We start from the raw sequence: 10,260 nt of genomic DNA on the forward strand, positions 1-10,260 counted from the left end.
GACAGAGCAGGCACTTTCACCTGGGGTGGAGGAGGTACGCATGGATGACCGATAAGCGCATGAAAAGATGTGAGCTGTTCCCTGGAAAAGCAAGTGAGAAAATTAGAGGGAGACATTGTGGGGACACATGGGTGAGACTGCCTTCTTCCAAATACCGGAACAGGATCAAACTGCTAGTCAGGTCGCGGAGAAGCCAAGTCAGTCACTCACGCCTCACTGGTGGTGAAGGGAAACGGTATGGCCTCTGTGAAAAAGGGCGTGGCGGGTTCCAAAACTGACACGCCGCGGAAACAACCACCGAAAGTGGCAACCTACATAAGCCTTTGGTGTATCTTGCCTCCTAAGAGCGTCTGTATGTAGCTGGAGCCTTGGGTCATTAAGGCTTCCACAGTGATCTGTGGTGGGTGGGTGGGGGGGGGGGGCCTTGGGCCTTGGGGGTCTCCGCTGGACCTCCAGGAAGTCAGCTTTTGTGGAGTCCCGTGAGTCCTTCCAGGGAGGGAGGCATCCAACCCGAGGGTGGTCTGGAGGGCACCACTCCCACCACTCCCGGGGGCTGGGGCGGGGGGCGGGGTGGGGGCTGCGGCCACGTTCCTGTTCATTCACACAGAATCCGGGGCATGAATGTTCTTAGCAGCTCTGTTCCACACAGCCCCACACTGGAAACCACACAGACGTCCTGCGAGTCCCATCCCTTGCTCATGTCGCCGGGGCTCCGGAGGAGGGCCACTCTGTAAAAGCGGCCGCCAGATGGCGCCCAACGACCGGCGCGGAGGGGTCAGCGGGAGGGAACCGGGTCACCAGCCAGCGAGAGTGCACAGCCTGAGCCCACCGCCGGGTCAGGTCTCTCTCTGTCTCTGTCTCTGTCTCTGTCTCTGTCTCTGTCTCTCTCTGTCTCTGTCTCTGTCTCTGTCTCTCTCTGTCTCTCTCTCTCTCTCTCTTTCTCTCTGGGCCCGCTTGGGGCGGGCGGGAGGTCACCACGTGAGGCCCCAGGGTGTCCACCTCGGAGCTCCCAGGCAGCACAGGGCAACCCTGGGCGCAGAAGGAGGTGTTGGAAAATCGGCGGGGAGGGGGGTGGGGTGGGTGGGCTTGCCAGGAAGGGGACAGACTCCCCACGTGACTTCTGGGCCGGGCCGGGCGCGGGGCTGCCGGCTGGCTGACGCGGACAGAGGTGGAAAAGTCCCCGGAGATGCCACGGGGCAGGCCGGGGCTGCCGGCCCCCGCTTCCCGGAGCGGCCCGAGCACTTCCCGGGCTCCCGGGAGGACTTAGAAAATCACGGCGGGGTGGGGGGTGGGGGTCGCTGTCAAACCGAAACCATGCACGTCATCAGAGAAGGACCGTGACGACGGAGGAATTGTCCGCAGTCTGTCAGGAATTGTGTGCAGCCTGTCACTTCCGGCCCAGAGGGTCTCTCTAAGGCAGACGGACAGACAGAGCCCACAAGTCGTAGAGGAAAGGACCGAGCCGCTTGGCCGCGGAAAAGTTTACAACACAAAACAGGTCTCCCTCCGCACGGGGCCACAGCAAAGCCCAAAGACGACACACGGGGGGGAGCATGGGTGCAGATGCACGTGTGGTGATAAGAATATGGATTTCAGCAGGGCTTCCCGTCCTCATCAACAAGCAGAAGCACCCAAATGGTGGGGGTTGGGGGGCAGAGACCTCACAGCCATTCCCTCCACAAATCGAGTTCCCCGGGACATCCTCACAGCGCCGTGCTGTGAGTGTGTGTGGGTGTTTAAAATGGAGTAAATGTGGACGTGGAACTGCTCCGTGAAACCAAAATAACAACAGTCGTAGATCTTCTTTGGTCATTTAGAAAATTCTTTTTTTTTTTTTTTTCCCCAGCGGTGCACGTATTTCCCTTCCAAAAAAGAAGAACGGGAAAGGAGATGTTAAAGGCAAGCAGAGAGAGGAAAACTGTTGCAAAACAAAAGCTGAGCTCCCGTCCGAGGGAGGCCTCCTCCATTGGAGGCCTAGGAAATCATTCTGACAAAATGGAGGATCTCTGTCTTTGGTGTCGATTCCCTCAGAGGTCAAGAGAAACCTTTTCCAATGTCTTTATCAGGAGGAGACTAGAAGTTAGAGAAAAGTATCCTTTCGGGAGTGAGAAAAACAAATTCTGATTTTGCATCAGCTTCCCTCCGATCTTGAAACTCATTGACTTGATTCCATTCTGTCGACGGAAATAATCCGGAACCAATCTATCCGTGAAAATCGGGGTGCGTTTATTCTGAGCTAAAATGTGAGGACTGTGGCCCGGGGCCTTTCTTCCCGAAGGAAGAGAGGGTGCCCGGGAAGTGGGGTGTACAGAGTGCTTCTAGACCCCCAGAGAGGACGTTTCACATAGGATCGAAAGGTCCCTTGGATGATAGTCGCGAGACTGCTCTGTCGGCACAGCGATCGACAGACACTGCTGGGTGGCAGGTCTGTTGTCTGGGCCTGGGTGGTCACAGGGGAGCCGGATGGTCAAAGGTGAGCGCAACCATCCGCTCCTAGCCTAAGGAAAGATGCCTCTCCTTAAGGAAAGGCCCGAGCACGGGGAAGCTGCTCCTTTCCCTTAAGGGCATTGGTTCTTGCCGTAGGAAATGTGTAAAGCGGATCTACGATGCGATGCGTGCTCGACGGCCACGTCAGGCCCTTTTCGAAAAACACTGTCAGGCCGAATTAGGCCGACACCCAATGGCTTCCTCATAGACTCCCATAGATCCTATCGCTCGCCATTTCTATCTGTCCACTCGTTCCAATTTTAGGCCACTTGACCACGAACAGGCCTTTTTCTCAGATTATTTTCCCCGTGAAACTTTGATCACCTTTTCACAGACAAAACGATCTTTACTTTTTAGGCCCTCTTGCCTGAAGGCAGCCATCTCACTTTCCTTGAACACAAAGATGTTTCCCATATTCACTTTTAGTGGCTTTTTGTTTTGTTTTGTTTTGTTTTGAGGACGATGAGCCCTGAGCTAACTGCTGCCAATCCTCCTCTTTTTGCCGAGGAAGGCTGGCCCTGAGCTCACCTCCGTGCCCATCTTCCTCTATTTCATATGTGGGACGCCTACCACCACGTGGCTCGCCCAGCGGTGCCACGTCCACCCCCGGGATCCGAACTGGCGAACCCCGGGCCGGCGAAGCGGAACAGGCACACTTAACCAGCGCGCCACCGGGCCGGCCTAGTGGCTTTCATCGCATTTGTTAAGTAGATTTTTTAACCCTCACGAACCTTAATTTTGGTGAAAACTAAGAAGCCAGCAATTAGGAACTGTCCTTCCCATGAGCATTCCGTCGCTTGGCCAATGTCTAAACACTTGGCCACTTTTAGAAACATGGGATTTCATAGGTTTATCTTTTCCTTCGCTTTATTTGATTTCATCTCACTTTAGTTTTTGGGTGAGGAAGATCGGCCCTCACAGAGCTAACGCCTGTTGCCAATCTTCCGTTTTTGTTTTTTTTTTCCCCCCTCCCGATTTTTCTCCCCCAATCCCCCCCATGACATAGTTGTCTATCTTAGTTGAGGGCCCTTCCAGTTGTGGCATGTGGGACGCCGCCTCCACACGGCCCGACGAGCGGTGCCGTGTCCGTGCCGTGCCCGGGATCTGAACCGGCAAAACCCTGGGCCGCCGAAGGGGAGCTTGTGAACTTAACCACTCGGCCACGGGGCCGCCCCTGTCCGTGGACTTTTTTATCACCTGATTTCACCTCGCAAAACTTCAAAGCTTCAAGTTATCAGAGAGGTTTGGGAAGTTGTTTTTATTAATTTAATTAATTTATTTTTCGAGGAAGACGAGCCCCGAGCTGACACCTGCTGCCAATTCTCCTCTTTTTGCCCCGGGAGAGTGATCCCGAGCTAACATCCGTGCCCATCCCCCTCCCCTTGATAGGCGGGACGCTGACCACAGCGTGGCTCGCCAAGCGGCGCCACGTCCGCACCCTGGATCCGAACCTGCGAACCCCTGGCTGACAAAACGGAACGTGCGAACTTAACCGCTGTGCCGCCGGGCTGGCCCTTCGGGAAGTTATTTTCAGGACACGGGCCATAAACTAGAATCACCGCTACAGGTTTATCGGAGCGACATCAGCGTTCGTGGTGGATTGAGTCGTCCCCTCTGTCTCTCCCCTCCAGGGCACAACCAAAGGGACGTCTATCGACCCACCCACCAAGGATTCCCCCCCCCCCCCCGCACGGCACAGCAGGATGCCTGAGAGATCCACGCAGCCCTACAGCGGCAAGTCACATTCGCACAGTCAAAATTCAATGGCAGAGACAAAACGTTAAGGTCAGTGAGAGGGAAGAGAATAACCGGCCCAGGAGCAACGGTGTGAAGAACACGGAGAAGACGGGTCCTAGACGCCGGGGTCCCCGGAGCAGTGATTTGATCAGAGGCCCGCAAACGTCCACGATCTCCACACCACGTTTATGGCCGACTGCGTGCGTGGGTCCTTTGGAATCGACCAGGCTACCGTCCGGGCCACTTTGGGACATCGTGTCCAGCTGCCCCGAGCGGTGGAGCTGTCGTTCAAGTGTAAGATGGGGCCCGTCCGGGGAGAGAATGGGGACGGGGAAAGGGAGGCCGCGGGAAGTCACAGAGTCTGAGGTGTTCGGGGGAGACTGACTCTTCTGAAGTGGAGGTGGTAGAAGGAGAGCAGCAGGATTTTTGGATTTTTGTTCCCTCTGTTAGGTATCTGGGTCCGGAGGAGAGTGGGGCGGGGGGGGGGCGGGTGGTGGTGGTGGTGGTGGGTGTGAGGCTGAGGCGGGGCTGGTGTTTCCTTTCCGAGTCAGGTGGAAGAGCTCCTCCAGTGGAGGTTTTTAGACAAGGGGTCTGGTCTGGCAGGATGGGAGGTTGCGGGTTGAGCCACAGGGGAATCTGTCGTAGCTCAGACTCGGGCCTTTGAAGAAATAGACAGAGAGAGGAGTTTTGCTCTGTCTGTCACCGCAGCCGGCACCTCAGGAGCAACAACAGGAGGCTTCCCGAATGAGTGAAGGGGCAGGAGCCAGCGTGCCCCGTGCCTCTCTCAGCCCTGCGCCGGCAGGGAAGGAAGCAGGCAGGCAGGCCTCAGGGCTACTCCCGTCCTACTGCCCGGTGGTCCCTGTCCCGGCCCCGCCCCCACTCTCCCCCTGACCCTCACCGCTCCCCAGCCCTCTTCTCAGCCAGAGAGGCGATGGGGGGGGGGGCGGTGCGGTCCCAGAACAAGTTTCCTCTCATCCGCCATCATCTTGCCACCCTGACGACTTGGCCTGAGATCCGGCCTAGGCTGTACCCGTGTGTGGTTTTCCTGTGGACAAGGGGGCCGGTTCACCATTTCGGAAGAAACCCCTAGCCTTCCACTGCCGAGTCGCCAGCCTGGGAGGGGGGAGGGGGGAGGGGGGAGGGGAGGTCAGGCCCATTCATTCCGATGGGCCTGGCGTCAGGGCTTCATTCAAGTGCAGGAAGCTCTCTCCCATGGCCTCGGGCTTTTTCCCATTGAACGGCTTTCTTCAATTCCCCCACCCTTAGGCCGCAGTCCACCAAGGGCCGGGAGGCAGGGAGGGAAGATGTTGGGGCAGGGTGGCTGTCTGAGAAACTCGCCTCATCTGGGGCAGAAAGAGTGCCCCCCTCCTTTCTCTAACCCTACTAGACTGCTTGAGGATCACGGACGGTTTGGCTCATCGATGAGCCCTGCGTTATGGGCCCGGCAAGCAAACTCCTAACGGGCAACCCGCCGCTCTAGGCGTGTGTGGGTTTTTTGATCTTTCACCTTCAAGTTCGCACGACATCGGTCCGTGTCCCCCGCCCCGGCTTCCCATGGGAAATCCTCCGTCTCTTTCCACAGACTCACTGGCGACTTCACACAGTGCCTGCCTCCTCCTCCTTAGGAAGGAAGGAAGGAAGGAAGGAAGGGGCTGACCCCGTGGCCGAGCAGTTGAGTTTGCACGCTCCGCTTCAGCGGCCCGGGGCTTGGAAGGTTCGGATCCTGGGCTCGGACACGGCACCGCTCATCAAACCACGCTGAGGTGGCGTCCCACACGGCAGAACCAGAGGGACCCTCAAAGAGAATATAGAACTAGGTACTGGGGTGCTCTGGGGAGAAGAAGAAGAAGGAGGAGGAATAAAAAGAAAAGAAAAGATTGGCAATGAGCTCGGGTGCCAGTCTTTAAAAAAAAAAAAAAAAAGAGGAAGAAAGATGGACAAACAGGAACGAATCCCACTGACGGCACCTCCAAATGGTGGGGGGCAGGGGGGTGGGGGGGGTGGGGAGTGGCATCATCGGGCCAAGGGTGACTCTAAGCGTGATCCCGCGGTTGTGTTATTTGACATTTTATCGAATCGATTTATTATTTTATTTTTGAGGAAGATGAGCCCTGAGCGAACATCTGCCACCAATCCTCCTCTGTCGGCCGAGGAAGACTGGCCCTGAGCTGACATCCGTGCCCATCCCCCTCTACTTTCCAGGTGGGACGCCTGCCACAGCGTGGCTCGCCAAGCGGTGCCGGGTCCTGTGCCCGGGATCCGGACCGGCGAACCCGGGGCCGGCGGAGCAGAACGTGCGAACTTCACCGCCGCGCCACCGGGCCGGCCCCCGGAGTTGTTTTGAAAATCCAGTAAGGGGCTGGCCCCGTGGCCGAGTGGTTAAGTTCGCGCGCTCCGCTGCAGGCAGCCCAGTGTTTCATCGGTTCGTTCGGATCCCGGGCGCGGACACGGCACTGCTCATCAAACCACGCTGAGGCGGCGTCCCACATACCACCGCTAGAAGGACCCACCGCGAAGAACACACAACTACGTACCGGGGGGCTTTGGGGAGAAAAAGGAAAGACAAAAAATAAAATCTTCCAAACTCCAATAAAACTTTGAGTGAAGACGACGAGGAGGATGCGAAACGTATCTCACGCCTCCGAGCCGAGCCGTCCGTTTAGGTTTAGGAAGGGGGACGAGGACCCTTTGTAAGCGACATCCCTTTTTAAGCACCATTCTAAACCACAGAACAGAACTCCCTCTCCTCGACCCGGAGCGAGGAGGTTCCTGGGTGTGTCAGAGAGGGTCACGTCCTCTGCAGCACGAACGAACCGCCAGGGTTCGGCCACGGGAAAGAATTTCTTCCTCTCCAGGGGGACTAAAAGTCACCGACGGCAGCGGGCGTAGGTGCTATCCTTCCCGTCCAGGAAAGGCAGGGAGAACTTCAGCCGTGAAGAGAAGGAGGTCTTCCTCACTCCCCGTTTTGGGAGGGCCCCTTTGGCAGGGGAGTTTTGTCTCCTGATTTCAAGTCAGGAAGAAAAGGGAGAGAGAGAGAGAGAGAGAGAGAGTGTGTGTCCTTCTCGTGCCAGGTCGGTCTGAGGGGGACCTCCTCTGGTTTCCTCCCTTCCCAGGGAACGCCGTTCGCTCCTTCTTCTAGAAAAAGCTCCCAAAGCACCACCGCCCAGGATGGTCGACCTACGCCCATCGTCCCTCCTTTCCCAATCATTTCTACCGCGACAGAGGGACAGAGGCCCCTGCCCCATCCCCATCCCCACCCCCACCCCCATCGCCTGCCTCCTTGATGGCCAAAGGAGCTGCCTCTGAGAATGGAACGGGGCTTGGAAACCTTCTAGAGGGGTGACTCTCACCTGCCTGCCTGCTGGGAAAAGCACCACGCTGTCCATCGGACTGCTCTTTTGGGCAAACGTAGGCGTGCCACATAGCGATCGACAGCTATGGCGGGGGGGGGGGGGGGGCGGGGTGGCGTGGTGGTGCCCAGGATCCACGACACGTGACGGCTGCGGAGCACGACAGCCCTAAGACCTTGAGGGAGACGGGGTGGCGCGTGAATCCTTTCGGAACGAGAACGACAGGAAACGCTGACGGGGACGTGTTCTCCTCTCGAGAACACACCAACGCCTCGCACGGTGTCTGACCCGGGGTGCCTCTGACTTTTGTCATCAGAGACGATCCTCTCGACCGCCCCTCACGCTTTGGGGAAAAGGGGAGAGGGACTCGGTAGCACGGGAAAAGCCATCCATCCGCCCTTCCTTTCCGTCTTCACGGCTCCTTCTCGTGGAAAACGAGGAAGCCGTCCGGAGGAACGGAACACTGACCCGGGCCAAAGCGTGGCCCAGCCTGAGCCTCCAAAACCTTCTGCTAAGTGAGAGGTGCCAGACATCCAAGGCGACCTACGTTGCGATTCCACACAGAGGAGAGAGCTAGAACGGTCCAACCCTAGAGGGCGACAGCAGATGGCGGCGGCGGCGGCGGCGGCAGTGGTGGTGGTGATCGTGGTGGGGCAGATCCGGGAGTGGGGCCGTTTTTTCTTTCGGGGGGAGGGGATGGAAACGGAAACCTTCTGGAAATAGATAGCCGTGACGGATGCGCCACCTTGGGGAGAGAGACTCCCGAAGGCCACTGGCTTGTGCCCCGTGGAAAGGATGGATTCGGTGGGATGGGAATTCTACCTCCGTGTAGAGCGTGTGGTAAACCACGAGGTAGGTGGGTGGGTGGCCTCCCTGCCTCGCCTCCACCTAGACGTCCACACACAGAGACCGACGAGGGAGGGAGGGAGGGAGGGAGGGAGGGAGGGAGAGAGACAAGACTGACAGAGGCCGAGGCCGAGGCCGAGGCAGTGAGCGAGTAAGTGATCGACCCTGGCCATAGGGATTCCTCAGAGGGCGTCTCTTGGCTCCCCAAACGAAGAATGTGTGTGGAGATCGAGAAAGATCACCGACCTAGGAGAACCAGCAAGACTTCCTCACCCGCCAGAGAGCCGCTGGGCCCCTGCCGTCCCTGCCACCGCCACCCCTACCCCTCGCCTTTGGCAGCGACGCCAACGAAAGGCAGGCAGACGAGTGGGAGAGTCGTGTGGTGGTGTCCCCCAAGGAAGGTGGGTCCATGCCGACGAGCGGTCGTCGGCGTGTGGAAAAGCCAGAGGCGGGCTGACTAGAAGGAGGGCGTCCTGGAGGAAGGGGCCAGGGTGTGAGGGAGAGAGGCCTGTTCCTCTTCCCCTGTCGGTCCCAAGTCAGGGGCCCAAAGGAGGAAAGCTGTCCGTTCCTTTCCGACTCGGACGGTTCGGGCGGAACCGACCGATCCCCGCGGCGGCGCAGTCGGGGCTTTCTGGACCAGAACCCCTCTCTCTGTCGCCTTTCGACCACACGCACGCTTTAGAGGCCAAGGGAAAATGGATCGGGTCTCTCTGTCTCTCTCCCTAGAAAACAAGGGGCCGGGGGCCGAGCCCGTGGACGAACGGTCAAGTAGCGCCCCCCACCCCGGCCCCCGGCTTCGACGGCCCAGGTTTTCACCGGTTCGGATCCTGGGCGCAGCCCCAGACCCAGCATCGCCCTTCAAGCCACGCCGAGGCGGCGTCCCACATAGCAGAAACGCGAAAGACCTACCACTGGAACCTACAACTATGGACGGGACGGGACGGGACGGGGCGGGGCGGGGCGGGGCGGGGCGGGGGTGGGGGGGCGGCTTTGGGGAGCAGGAAGAAAGAAAAAATAAAAGAAACACAAGGACGGTCATCGCGATAGTTCTTTCCACTTCCATCCATATGTTAACAGGACCCAAGTTTCCCGACCTCCATTTGGATGTATGTTAACTAAATGGAGAAGCTATTCAAAGGACTCCTCTAAAGAAGTCCACGTTCTTCTTTCTAAATGATAATGAAAATCATTGTCACCACCGCTCTTCCGACCCTCCATGTCCAGACGGCCTCCCGCCCCTCCCCTATCCCCAACTCCCGCCCCGCCCCGCGCCGACCCCCGACCCCGGCATTCTCCACGCCCACCTTTCCCTCTCCACTCCTACCCCCCCCCGTCCCCCGCCGCCCGGGACACCGCACCCCGCGCCCCCCCCCCCCAATCCAGGCCGGGCCACCTGGTCGACCTCCTCGAACACTATATAAGAGGATGCCGGGCAGCAGGTGGCGCCCGACAAGCGGCCTCCTCACCGGCCGGACGGATCAGCCTCGCGGGGGCGGGCGATGGGGAGGCGTTCGTCCAGGTCAGGTCAGGTCGGGGGAGGGAGGATGCCGCGCCGGCCGGCCTGGTGCGTGGCCTGGTCCCGATCCACCCCGCGTCTCGTTTCTCGGGCCGGGACGAGTACAGGCGGGGAGGCCGACTCGGTCACGGAAAGCGGCCTTGGGGAGGTTTTGGCGAACGTCCCTGTCCCGGGGCCGTCTGCCGACTAGGGGACGGAGTCCTCCTCCATGCTCCTTCTCGCCCCGAGTCGGGCGGGTTGTGGGTCGCGCGGTCGACTTGGCCATTTCCCCGGAGGCATCCTGCCTGCCGGGGCTCCCTCCCTCGGGCCGGTGCGAGCGGTCCT

General features: G+C 59.0%; 1 long non-coding RNA gene across 2 annotated transcripts; it reads left to right on the forward strand.

Moving 5' to 3' along the window:
- Positions 1-1,852: 1,852 nt before the first annotated feature.
- On the forward strand, positions 1,853-6,833 carry LOC139042976 (uncharacterized). 2 transcript variants are annotated; one of them, XR_011500077.1, is made up of 3 exons: positions 1,853-4,518; positions 5,807-6,041; positions 6,329-6,833. It is a non-coding gene; the product is annotated as an uncharacterized lncRNA (long non-coding RNA). The 2 variants fall into 2 exon arrangements; XR_011500076.1 differs by having other exon boundaries at positions 4,153-4,518; positions 6,325-6,812.
- Positions 6,834-10,260: the final 3,427 nt, after the last annotated feature.

Source organism: Equus asinus, unplaced genomic scaffold, assembly GCF_041296235.1.
Source record: "Equus asinus isolate D_3611 breed Donkey unplaced genomic scaffold, EquAss-T2T_v2 contig_122, whole genome shotgun sequence".
Taxonomy (NCBI): domain Eukaryota; kingdom Metazoa; phylum Chordata; class Mammalia; order Perissodactyla; family Equidae; genus Equus; species Equus asinus.